Source organism: Amblyomma mixtum, chromosome 2 (genome assembly GCF_055824585.1).
Source record: "Amblyomma mixtum isolate Tamu chromosome 2, ASM5582458v1, whole genome shotgun sequence".
In the NCBI taxonomy this organism is placed as follows: Eukaryota; Metazoa; Arthropoda; class Arachnida; order Ixodida; family Ixodidae; genus Amblyomma; species Amblyomma mixtum.
In genome coordinates, this window is record NC_143013.1 from 219,547,133 (window position 1) to 219,560,801 (window position 13,669).

A 13,669-nucleotide genomic window follows, 5' to 3' on the forward strand; every position below is an offset into this window, starting at 1 on the left:
GCTGTGGAGGGCTCGGGATTAATTTGTCATCTGGGGTGTGCTGACATATTGCACAGCACACTGAAATCTGTTGCCTTTCCAGTGTTGTCGGGGTGTCGCGGGGGATCACTTGTTGCCAGAGCAGAAATCAACAAGCCATTGTAGTAACTGGGAGCAGATATGAACAGTCCTGAACAGTACAATGTCTATCACACTTGTCACTCGAGCAGTGCCGTCTGGTGGAAATGCGAAATTCTAAAGAACGTATTGACCTTCACTGATAATACTTGCGCTGGGGAGAAGCCTAATAGACATGTGCACCACACACGCACCAGCAGCTTACCGCCAGCAAAGCAGCTGCGATAAGATTTAACATCATTTGCTCCCCAGCACACCACTAGAGCGCTCTCTAGACAAGTGTGATTGACTCTGTACTGCGTGCCAGCACTGTCTGATGGGCCAGCATCTTTCGTAACATGGGTAACCTCCCTAATATGCTGGCATGCTTGCTCACGCACTTCCGTCGAGCACGCGTTTTTTATGCAGGAAACTTTCAACAACTCCATCTTACGCTTGGTCTCTGCACTTGTGCTCATTTTTGTACATCAGCTTTTTTCGTTTTCGGGGGTCTAATTTCGATGGGGCGGTCGGTACGGCACAAAATGAAACGAGAACAGTCCTCGCTGTGCGCCGCGGTGAGAGCAAAAAGTTATGATCAAGTATTTAGCGTTCGTCGACGAATGCCACGTGGTGATCTATGTAATGTCTTGCACATCACTACAAACAAGCAACTGAATTTTGGTGTCTGTAAAGGGGCCTGAAACACCTGAGCGGAGTACATAAAATCGCTCAATCACTACATAGTGTGTTGTGACCACGTGAAGCAAATAATACACTTTTACACGCCGCAGAGAAACCGCAGTCGTGCGCAAAAGTTGAGCCACGAAGGTGACAAGAGGCACGAAGACGCTGAAATTCAAATTTTAAAGCGAAAGCCTTTAATGGCTCATGCTCTCGGTGTCCGTCCATGCTCGTGATGTCCGCCCGTGCGCTGGAATCGTGCCAACTGTGGCTTCTCCGCGCAGAGGCCCAATCTCCTCCCCTCCCTAGCAACCGGCGTGCCGGTGGGGGGCGCAGCTGTGCATAGCAACCGTGACGTCACAAAGTAGCAGTAGAACGAGCGCGCGCGCGTCGGCGGTTGCAGCTGCACCGCCGCTCCTTCGCCAGACGTCTCGTTGCTGTCGAATGATTGAGGCATGGCTCTGAAGCGGCCCAGTGATTCCGCGCCAAGCGGTTCGGGGAAGCGGCAGTGGGTTGACCACAAGGCTTTCGCCAAGCACACTTTAGAACAAGGGCGTCCGCAGAACTTTTCCCAGGGGGGCGCACCCGGTGGCCGGGTATGGGGGAGGCGGTAGGTTAGCAACAAAAGGAACTATTTGTGGTCTAAACTGCGCACATGAAACAAAAATTAGAAGCAGCATATTAGTGTTAGGCTTGGAGAACAAACATTAGAATTTATTAATTAACAAAGAATTGAACTCAGTAAGCAAAATTCGATAATATCACCTAAGCGTGCTAATCAAGCTGTGTAGTTGTTTTCTACTAGTGCATAAATAATAACCGTAATTCCAGGTGGGGGGGGGGGGGGGCAACCGACCCCCAATTACCCCCCGCCCTTCCGGACGCCCATGCTTTAGAATTTCCAATGTGTCTTCGGTAATTTTCGAGAGCCAATTTTAGAGCCCCTTGAAGGAGCAGGCTTGTCTTTCTGAGAAAACAGAAATCAAAGGGCGAACGTGTGGGCTGCTCCTTGCCACAAATGGGGACCCTAGAACGGGTCCTAAATGGATACGGCAATGTTGTGGGCTCCCTGGCCGTCGCCTGATTGCTCGCTGGGCCGTTGTGTGCTCCCCTCGTTGCTGCGCTTGAGCTAGGGACCCTACTTGAGCAAAGAATTCAAGATGGCGCTGGCTTGAGGCGGCGGTAGCGGAGGAACCGGTTTGCAACAGCCCGGGGTAAAATGTACTAGAAGTCTACTGCACTTTACCTGTCGGCAATGACTGGGACAGAGAATGGCCATCTTGATGCGTGTTGCCAAGACGCAATCCAGAACGCCTGTCCAACGGTGAAGGAGTGCTTACGACGTCGGACGGACGGGAACGAGATCCAGATTGCGTCTTCTATGAGAGTGTCTCCGGAATTACTGTTTAGTGAGATTTAGACTGGATTGTGTCGTAGACGTTTGTCAGTTGCGTGTTCGGTGACGTCTACAGCACTTACCACGCAAAGCGACGCATTCGGTCCTGTCCAGGCCAATTCCAGGATGTTTTCATTTGCCCGTTGTCAAAGCGCTGGTTTGTGCCCGGAGCAGCGTACCACGCAGTCTGATGTTGTCAACTTTTCGTCTTAAAGGTGCACTGAGGACAGATATATGTTGGCCTGTATCGATAGGGTGTAGGCCACTGAAACCCGAGCTTATATAAGCCAAGAAGAGACCAAGAAACGAAAAATATATGTGCCGCCATCACTGGCCGATTTCGCAAGTAAAATACATACGTCGACGCTAACTTTTTGGCGCGGGTCACAGAGGGCACTGTACACCGATATTTACTTCAATACGGTGACAATCTGTCCTCCTCGGGAGGGACGTCTTCAGTTTGAATCGACTAGCGGGAAGACACTTGAGTGATTTTTTTTCACCGATGAATGCGTCTTTTGCTGCATGATAAACGGAAACAGCCGGAAAGATCCAGAAAATCAATTTTTATACTCAGAAGAATAACTGGACGCAGTTGTCCATAATGTCCCATTGAAATCTGAAGACGTTGGTAGAGAGAGGTACACACTTTCTGCCCCTTATTTTAATGGCGGTCGTCTTAAAAGTCGGAATAAACCCTAATTGAACATTGCTTCAAAGCATGTGGCATGGGATGGGCGCTTCTCTCACTTGATTTTTCCAAGCACTACCACATGGTTGCCAGCAGCGGAAATGCGATAGTTGGTGCCCGAAGAACGGCGAAAGAGAGTAGAACTCTGCTGAGCGTATTTGCACGTGTAGTTGGTATGGGGACGAAGTACAAATGCAAAAACGCGAGCAGTAAGGCAGATTTAACGCGAACATGCACGCCTGAAGAGCCGATGCCTCCGCACTCGCATTGTTTTGTTCTGTATAAAAATGAGGGCTGTCAGTACGAAACGATTACGAGGTGTGTAGAAAAGGTATTACCTTCTGCGCTGCAACTTCTTGGTAAGCGATCGGACCGAAAGCCGTCACAAGCAAATCGCTTCCAAAGCACCTCTGCTACCCCATAGTCAGCCAGTGGGCGTCCAGAACAATATTCTGTAATGAACCACACCCAGTTAGGCCATTACTAACGCGTTCTTAGCATAAATGCTACGAACTGGAGTTACTGGAACCACTAACAGGTATACGGCGCACAAGCCCAAACCACTTATGGCACAGCTTCACCGCAGTATGCGATCTATCCCTGACACGATTTCATAACAAACCACACAGGAACATATCATATAAGAATACCTTGCACTTAATGAATGAATGAATGAATGAATGAATGAATGAATGAATGAATGAGCTGTTTATTTACAAAGGGAGGCTCAAGGTCATTTGTTGAGGAATTGGGTTGTTAAGGAAAGGAACAGTAGGGGTTTATTGATACATGAGATAACGGCATGGGTGGTCTAGCCACGAAGTTTGACAATTACACAGAATTTTAAGCAGACTGATCAAAAACAACCCTTCATGTTCATGTTGTAGCACAGAAAAACTGGGAGACAACAATAAGATTGATGCAGAGCTCATCAAGCTTTACAGCCGAATGCTACGAACGATGTCTGTGTCGCAATCAGAAAAATATTACAAGAGGAAGTTAAGCGTTCTAGAAGCGCTGCACTCCAGAAACGCAGTACAACCACTAATAGGGGATATAATCCGCAACGTAGCAACGTCCAAAACATCTGGCCAAGAAATAAAATTGCGCTGGTTCCCGAGCCGATGCTTGTGCGGCGCAAGCTCACCAAAGCAAACTGGAGAAAGTAAATATTCCGCACAAAGACTGCTTAGGGCTAGTACAGGGTAAACTAATAAATAAATGACAGTCCACTTGGGATGATGAAATCAACAATAGACTGCACCTGGTAAAGCCGATCCTCGGCGAACAGAAGTCGTCTCGACAGCAGGAACGCTTTGTTGAAGTCATCTTGTGTCGCCTTCGCATCGGACATATTCATCTTGCACATAGCTTCATACTCATTAGCCAAGGAAATCCTCTTTGTGAACTATATGTTGCGAAGAGGTCCCAGTAAACCACGTTTTATTTAAATGCAGGAAACTCGAAAAACTAAGAAAAAAAACATTTCACAGTATTGTACGACAAACACGTGCCTTTACACCTCAGCTCGCTTTTAGGAGAGAATGAAATAGTAGACTTATCGCGAGTTGTTTGTTTCCAAAAAGAAGGAAATGTCATCAGCAAATTGCAATTTTTGTTTCAAGAACTTTAGCTGTCCGCCAGCACTATACTGCAGTGACATCTTGCCGTGAGATCTTGTGTTCATATAGCCTTAGCTGCTTATGCACCATAAAAACCAATTGGTTTGATTTGATGTTTATTTGTTTCAAAATGAAAGGGGAAGCCAAAGCAAAAGGCGGTAGGCCTGACTATAGGCCTTGGTTTCCTGATACAGGCGGCAGCACACATCTTTAGCGGATACACATACAGTAATCTTTATCCTGAGGACATTACTTATAATCTAGACCAGCAGCAATGCACTTCCACTATGCCTGTCGACAGCATCTAGGCTACAGGTGGTGGTGAAAATATTTTAATGAAATTGTTTAGGAGGTTGTAGCCGTGGTTGGAGCTCTCAGTCCGGAACCCCATTGGCGTAGGCTGCTGTGCGGGCTCTTTCGATGAGTTGCTTTTGACTCTTTCCGTCCGAGCTGGACAGAGCTGCCTCCCACCCCTCCTGCGTTGGCTGGTTATTAACAGTGATCGCCTGATTTCGTTGGCAGGCCCATACCATATGGTACAGGTCCGCCTTCTCCCCGCAGAATTTGCATTGTGAGTCAAATGACTCCGGGTCTATGGCATGTAGTCTTCGTGGGTTGTTGTAAGTGTTGGTCTGTAGCTTTCGGAGGTGTTGTTCCTCCCCTTTATCTAGTGTCTTAGCCGGCGGAGGGTAGACCCGACGGGATAATCTTAAGTGCTGAAGTATGTCATTGTAAGTTAGTAGTGGGGTAGGAGGTTCCACGGCATCCGCACTGGGTGCCCGGGGGAGAAATGCTCGGGCTGAGGCATGTGCGCTCTCGTTCCCTGGGATGCCCTGGTGACCTGGTACCCATATTAAGTGTTTGTGTGTGGGTTGGTAGCCACGGATGTAGCTATCTTGCAGGATTTTAGCTGCTAGCGGTGCGACCCTGCCCCTGAGGTAATTGCGATACGCTGTCTGTGAATCTGTGAGAATGTATATTGAGCTAGTGTGTGTTGCAGCTAGAGCAATCGCCACTTCTTCCGCAGCCAGTATGTCCTGGCTAGCCAGTACTAGTCCGTCGACTGTTGTATTTTGGTGCACTACCGCGACGGCCGTCATTCCCTGCTCGGGACCCGCAGCATCGACATAGAACACGCCCTCGCGCCCGCCGTAGTGTCTTTTCATGGCTTCGGCTCGTGCTTGTCGTCTTGACTGGTGAAAATCGGGGTGCATATTCCTGGGTAGTGGAGCTGCCTTGAGTTGTCCTCTCCATGAGGCTGGGATGTCGGTTTTGGTGTCTAGCTGTCGGGGGCAATTGATGTTTAAATCACTCAGGACTTGTCGGCCAGTTCGAGTTGTGGAGAGCCGTACCACCTGCGCCGTAAGGTGTGCCTATATCAGCTCATCGATCGTGTTGTGCACACCCAGTCGCAAGAGCCGGTCCGTCGATGTCGCAAGAGGGAGTCCCAGGGCCTTCTTGCAGGCAGTTCTGATTATGATGTCGAGGTTTTTGATGTCACGCTTCTTAAGGCGGAGGTAGGGCGCTACGTAGACGACGCGGCTTACAACGAAAGCCTGCACCAGTCGCAGAGTATCGTCTTCTCGCATCCCCGATTTGCGCGTCGTTATCCTGGCGATCATCCTGGCGACTTGCTCGCTCACGAGCCGTAGTTTCTGGAGGGCAAGAAGGTTGTTGCCGTTGTTATTTATGTACAGACCCAGTATCTTCATGGTCTGAACTTCCTTGATGGGTGAGTTGTCTACGCGGATATTGATGGTGTCTTGATTCTTGCGTTGACGGAAGACTATCAGTTCGGATTTTTCGGGTGAGCACGTTAGTCCACACGCCCGGGCATAATTTTGAACTGTTGTCGCCGCGGTTTGTAGTTGTTCTTCAAACATTCCCATACTTCCCGTGGTTGTCCAGATGGTTATATCATCAGCGTACAGGGCGTGGCGTATGCCCTGTACCTGATTGAGAAGAGGTGGGAGATTTAGGAGTGCAATGTTGAAGAGAAGTGGGGATAGTACTGCCCCTTGCGGAGTGCCTCTCGTGCCCATCTTCACTTGCGTTGTGTGTTTTGAGCCGGTGCTGATGTTGACGGTTCTGTCCGTAAGGAAATCGCAGATGTACGAGTAGGCTCGCTGTCCGCAGTTCATGCTGTGGAGGTTGTTGAGGATTGTGGAGTGTTTGACATTGTCAAACGCTCCCTTGAGGTCAAGTGTTAGAAGCGCTCGGTTGCTGTTTGTGCGTGCGGGATCAATGACTTCACGTTTGATTTGCAGAAGCACATCATGGGTGGACAAGTGTGCCCGGAATCCAAACATCGTGTGTGGCAGTAGCTCATTGTCCTCAAGATAATTGGAGAGACGGGTGTGGACTGCCTTTTCCATGAGTTTGCCTGCGCACGACGTGAGGGATATGGGGCGCAGGTTTTCAAAGCTGATTTTCTTGCCGGGTTTGGGAATAAAGTGTACATTGGCTGTTTTCCATGCTTGTGGAATGGTGCCGGTACGCCAACATTCGTTTATGTAATCCGTGAGTTGCTGCAGAGCCTCCATGCCGAGGTTGGCCAGAAGTCCGACAGTAATTTTGTCTTGTCCCGGGGCTGTGCCTCGGCGCATATCTGCTAGTGCTGCAATGATTTCCTCTGAAGTGAAATCTCTGTCTAGGTCTTCGTTCGGTTCCCCACGGTACTCCTTATTGTAGGGTTGTGGGTCTCGCGCGGTGCAGATATAGCGACGCGTGAGTTCATCCACGAGTTCATGATCCGTGCCTTGAAAGCTGTGTAGGGCTCGATGGAAATTTCTGTGTTGTTCACTCTTCGCTTTCGGAGGGTCAATTAGGCATCGCAGAAGGTTCCATGTAGCCTTGGTGTCTAGGCGGCCTTTGAGGGATTCGCACTTCGTTAGCCAATTGGTGCGAGCGAGGTCCCATGCGTATTGGTCTGCTTGAATAGTAAGCTTGGCTATTCGAAGTCTTAGTTTCCGATTGTGTCTTTGTTTTTTCCACCGTTTTATAAGACTACGTCTTGCTTCCCAAAGGTGTAGGAGGTGGTTGTCAACAGCTGGGTGGTCCTCCGTGGTGGCAAGAGACTTTGTGAGCTTTTCTTTAAGGTCGAGAATGGAAGCCGCCCAATCTTCGTAGCTGGTTATTTGTTCGGATGTGGTTAGTTTGGGGTCCTTTCTGAATGTCTCCCAGTCTGTAATTCTGGCTTGCCCTCGTGGTTTGCTGTGCTTGTTGCTTTTGAAGATGGTCTGCAGCACGTAGTGATCGCTGCCTAGGGTCTCTCCTGTATTGAGCCACTCATAGTTGCAGGCATTGCGGACGAGCGTGAGGTCGGGAGAAGTATCCCGCGTTACGCTGGTGCCGACTCGCGTCGGGTGCTGCGGGTCCGTGAGTAGGGTCAGGGCCATGTCAGCGATGGCGGATGCTAGTTTTCTGCCTTTCGTGTCTTCCCTGGGGTATCCCCATATGGGGCTAGAAGCATTAAAGTCGCCAACTATAGCTAGGGGAGCTTTTTGGGCTTCTCTTAGGGCTTTAAGAAAGATCACGTCGAAGGCTACGCGGTGCTGTTTGGGGCGACTATATATATTGAGTATATAGGTGCCCTTGCTGTTTCTGTGCTGTGGCAGTATTTTTATGAAGGTATATTCAATGTCGCTGTCTAGATTAAGGTCTACAGTTATTGCCGTGCATGATTTGTGGACCAAGATGCATGTCGAGGGATTTGTTTGATGTGTTGAGTATCCTCTGATCTTAGCCTCCATATTCACTTCTTGCAGGGCTATTATTTGCGGCGTATCGGGATGAGAGTCTATGTATTGCTGTAATGTTTCCCTCTTCCGTTTTAGTCCCCTGCAGTTCCACTGTAGGATAGTAAGTTTATGTCTACGTTGTGGAGCCATGCTGAACACTAGAAACTTGTGCCTCATCATGTGGTGCGCCCTCAGGTTGTAGATCTGGCTGAGTGCTTGGCAGACGACGAGTTCCCATTTTACCCTGCAGCTTTGTGCCTCTGTTGTGAGAAACATCTGATAATTCCTGAAGTTTGCGGTCAATTCTGATCTCCTGCGATTGCATCCTTATTAAAACTGGTTCGAGGTTTTCCATCATGGGTTTAATAACTGATTCGAACATACTTTTGATTGTCGTCTCGATCATAATTTGTAATTTATTTTCAATGAGGTCTTGAATTGTTTTTTCCAAGCGAGTGATGCGTTCCTGGGTTTGGGGGTGCTCTGTATATTGCTGCTTTAGTGCCTGCGATGGTGGTGCCTGTGGAGTTGGTGCCTGGTGGGGTGCGTCTGGTGTAGTTGCTTGCCTCTCGGGGGTGCTAGCATCTAACTGGTGTGGAGACGGAGGGTGTAGCTCTGCCCTATCTTCTTCCATCGGACATGCCTGTTGCGTCGATGGAGGTAATGTGTTGTTTGGATTGACTGCGATGACTAACTGCTGTTTCAATGTGCTATTTTCTGATTTTAGTTGTTCAATCTCTGCTTTAAGTCGTTTGTAAGCCAACGCTTCGGGGGAGGAGGCAGCTACATCTGCCCAGCTCACCTTGCTGCCGTTGCGCTGCTCCTTGTTATGGGGTCCTGTTGTCTTCTCGGCTGGACGACTGCCGTTGTTGTGCGACACATTATCGGTAGTCCCAGGTCCATTGCTTGAAGAGCGTGAGCCGGGTGGTGCTGAGTTTTTGCTGGACTGGTCCTGGTGGGTCAGTCGGTCCCCGCTGCTCGATGGACCTCTGCTGCCGGACCGGTTCCGAAGCCTGGATCTTGACCGGTGGTTGAATTCTCCTGTCTTGGGCTTGGCTTTTTGTGATGTTCGGTACTTGTACTTGCACTGATTCGACCCCATGGGATGTGGACCTTCGCAGACCGTGCACTTGGGTTGGCAGTCGTGGGATTCTGGAACATCTTGCTGACCGCACTGCGGACATCTTGACTTCGAAGGGCAAGGGCAAACATCCGCCCGGTGTCCAAGTTTCCCGCACAGTGCGCAGGCTGGCGTTGTTTTCTTGTATAGGCGTACTGGAACCGCTTCACCGTAGTAGAAGACGTGAAACGGAACCTTTCTTCCTTCAAACGTGATGGCCGCCACGTTGGAGGAACCTAATTTTCTCACGCTCACCACTGGTGCGTCCGGGGAGCGAAGCGCGTTCGTGATGTCTTCGTTGGAAACCCTCGGGTCCACTTGTATTACTCCTTTGCAAGTGTCGTCGGAGGGGCGGAGGTAGGAGTACACTGCCTGTGCCTTGTCCCCAAGCTGAATTTCGTGAATTGCCAGGATCTTTCTGATTATTTGGGCGTCTCGCACCCCGACGACGATGATGTTCTGTTCCCATATGGGCCAAACGCTGAGCTCGGCTGAGCCCTTGTCGACGCCAGCAGCAATGTGCAAGGCGTTTCCGACCGCGTTGCTTCCCCTGAATTTGCTGAGATCCAGCGTTCCTTTAGGTTTGATTATGATCACTGCATCTTGCTTGTCCAGACGCGGCTGCGGAGGAGGCTTCCAACGCTTGACTTGCGTGCGGGGCGTCTGCTGCAGCGGCGTATCCCCTGCCGCGGTGACGCGTCCATCTGGCGTTCGACCTTTTTGCCGTGCCGAGTGGTTGTCACGGGCTGATGCGCGTTCCCACTCTTCTATCTTGCGTTGGATAATCGCCTCCGTAACCTTGTCGAAAACTGGGGTTTTCGCCTGCGGCATGGTGACAATCTGCATCCCCTCCGGGTCGTATCCCATCAGGGTCGTCATGGTTTGCGGCAGAATTTGCCCGCGGAGCCGCGGCGGGCAGCTGAGTCGTGGCCTAACTGTTAGGCTTAGCAACTCGCGCGATCCGCTTGGTCTTCAAATTCTCGAAGGATTTGAGAAAACGGTCCCACCTGAACAAGGGTGGGTGGTCTCCTCGTTGTTCTGGAAGTGTAGCCAGATGGTGTCGCAGCGCTTCGGCAAATGCTTCGGGAAAGGAGCATAAAATTCGGCGGAGCCGACGTGAGACACGTCCGCTCTTCCCGACTGCTGAGGCGCGTCTCCTCTAGGCTACAGGGGCGGAGCATTCGTAACTGAAATATTGAAAATTGTTTTTTGAGGAAAGGAAACGGAGCTGTAATTAATTGTCTCGCACCTCGGTGTATATCCAAGCCGCTCCGTAAGGCAAGAGAGAGGAAGGTGGGAGTGAAAGAAGAAAGAGAGAAAGAGGTGCCGTAGTGGAGGGATCCGGAATAATTTCAACCACCTGGGGATCTTTAACGTGCACTAACATCGCACAGCACACGGGCGCCTTTTGCTTTTCGCCCCCACCGAAACGCGGGGCCGCGGCCGGTTTCGAACCATTCCGCCAAATAGTTCAACCGCAGGAGCGTGGGCCTGACCTATGACACCATAGCTTGACCGCTTGGCGCTTTGCTCTCTGCGTGGTTGCCTGGCTTTGTTGCTGACGTAGTTGGTGCCGTCTATGGAAGCTTAGACCTGGCAAGCAAATTTGTTGCAGTCAAGTAAACTGGTTTTTCCCTTGACTCTGTAATGTCGAAAGTTGGCAGTTACGTTAGAAATATTACCTGAATGTAGTCACCCTACCCGGTGACTACATTCCGCTGCGTAAAAGAGAGCGCGTGTTGACAAGATTAGTTGTCGCATGACGTCTTCGCATGACGCAAAGCACATGCGTGTACCTGTCGGATAAGCCTTCATCTTGGGCAGGACATCGTGTCACTGATCCAGCTAAAAACACCTTTGAAGCTGAAAACAAGATAGTCGGCCTTGTCACGGGCCGGCCCCCTGCCCTCTATGCAAGGAATCGGTATGACGTTCCTGATTACCGTAACAGGGTGCCCTTACGCACAACTGAGCGCACGGTGTTCAGCGCACGCGACGGCTGACTACGAAGAAGCGGCTGGAGCGACATCGTCATTCATCGGGAGCTGCTGATTTTGATCATTGTCCTGCTTTGTCTCCCGTTTCTCTACTATACTTTGACACTCTTGAGGTTTTTTGTGCAGAGGCTGGCAGGATTCCAGTACGACTCGTCGAGGTCTCCACCGAAACCTCGCTACCAGCACACTGCACCTCCAACGTTCACTGAGCGTGCAATAGGCAACGTGCTTCTGATGTTGAGAACGCCCACTAGACATCCGCAAATGTCCGTCCGATAATGATGGCGCTAAATTTTAGTCGCAACGGTAGCTTTGGCCAAAGAGCGCCATGGCACGATGTACTTTACGTAAGGTGGAGTCAAATACCTATAAAGTCCCTCCGAGACTAATTCTGTAACAGGAACTGTACAATTATAGCAAAGAAAATACATCAGTAATGTTATGAGATGCTGCTGCTGGACATAGGACACGTGTAGTGAATATTCCCATTTGTCCCTGTAGTATTATACGAGGTCTGTTAGAAAAGTATCCGACTTCATTTTTTTTTTTGCGAACACCTGATGGATATGAAACAAGCGCGCTTGCACCAGCCGACCTTGAACCTTCGTGCGCATGTACGAATATTTTCCCGCCTGCCGATAGCGTCAGTCGCTGGGACGCAGCGTTTGAGTGAGGCAGTGCGCAGTGCTCTCGTCGGTTTTTTATTACGAGGGAAATGGCGGAGCGACAGCAGCAGCGCTACTGCATCAAATTTTGCCAGAAACGGGATGACAACCAAGTGAAAACTGTTCGGAATGTTCAGTGCGGCTTTCGGTGAAGATGCTATGAGCAGCACACAAATTAAACAGAGGTACAATTGGTTTAAAGATGGCCGCACATCGGCGGAGAGCGAGCCACGCTCCGGTCAGCCATCAACATGCCGAAATGACCAGGTCATTGCCGAAGTGAATGCTGTGGGGATGCGGGACTGTCGTGTGACTATCCGAGAAATTGTGGAAGAGGTGGACATCAGCAATTTTTCAGCGCATTCCATTATCCCCGAAGATTTGGCCATGGAGAGAGTTGCGGCGAAATTCGTGCCGAAGCTGCTTACGGCGGAGCAAAAGCAGCTTCGTGTTGAAGTCTCGCATGACATGCTAGATTCCACAAACAGTGACCCCGACTTCATAAACACCACAATCACTGGTGACGAGTCTTGGGTGTACGGGTACGACCCGGAAACCAAATCCCAGTCGTCACAGTGGAAGCATTTCATGTCACCGAGACCAAAGAAGGCCCGCCAAGTGCGCAGCAATGTCAAAGTGATGCTGGCAGCTTTCTTTGACTCCCTCTGTGTGGCACACCACGAGTAGGCACCCTACAGGGTCAAACAATGACCAAAGAGTACTATAGGGACGTCCTCCGTCGCCTACGTGGTGCTGTGCGGCGCAAGAGACCGGAGTTGAGGTCAACATGAAATTGGCGCATCCATCACGACAATGCCCCTGCACATTCCTCGCACTTGATTCAGACTTTTTTGGCGAAAAACCAGACTCCCGTAGTTCAACAGACTCCTTACTCTACTGATGTGGCCCCCTGCGACTTCTGGCTGTTTCCCAAAGTCAAGAGGACATTGAAAGGAGCGTGATTTCAGACAAGAGAGAACATTATAACTGCAACGACAGCTGAGCTTAACTCCATTCCGAAAGAGGCCTTTTCGGAATACTTCCAACAATGGCAGCACCGCTGGGAGAATATGTGGAGTCCCAAAGAGACAACTTTGAAGGTTATTAGGTTTTCAGCGCTCCAGTTATGCCAGTCTTTTTTCTTCGGCCAAAGGTCGATACTTTTCTAACAGACCTCGTATAGTCTTCCCGTAAACGAAACAAAGGCCCTTCAAGTGCTCATGACGCTTCTACTATATGGTCAGGTTTTATTCTACTTAGTTTGCTTTACCATATTCAGCGGCAAGTGTAAAGTACCCGCAGTCTAGCATCAAAATTTTGCCTTAATTGTAACCACAACGTTCGGTTGTTCTACTGTTTTGTCGAGAGTTATGCGAGTGCAGATCGGTTAGTTTAGTTGGTTTATGGGGTTAACGTCCCGAAGCGACTCAGGCTATGAGAGACGCCGTAGTGGAGGGCTCCGGAAATTTCGACCCCCTGGGGTTCTTTAACGTGCACTGACATCGCACAGTACACGGGCCTCTAGAATTTCGCCTCCATCGAAATTCGACCGCCGTGGCCGGGATCGAACCCGCGTCTTTCGGGTCAGCGGCCGAGCACCATAAGCACTGAGCCAGCGCGGCGGCTAAAGAGTGCATATCGATTTCTATAGACATGCA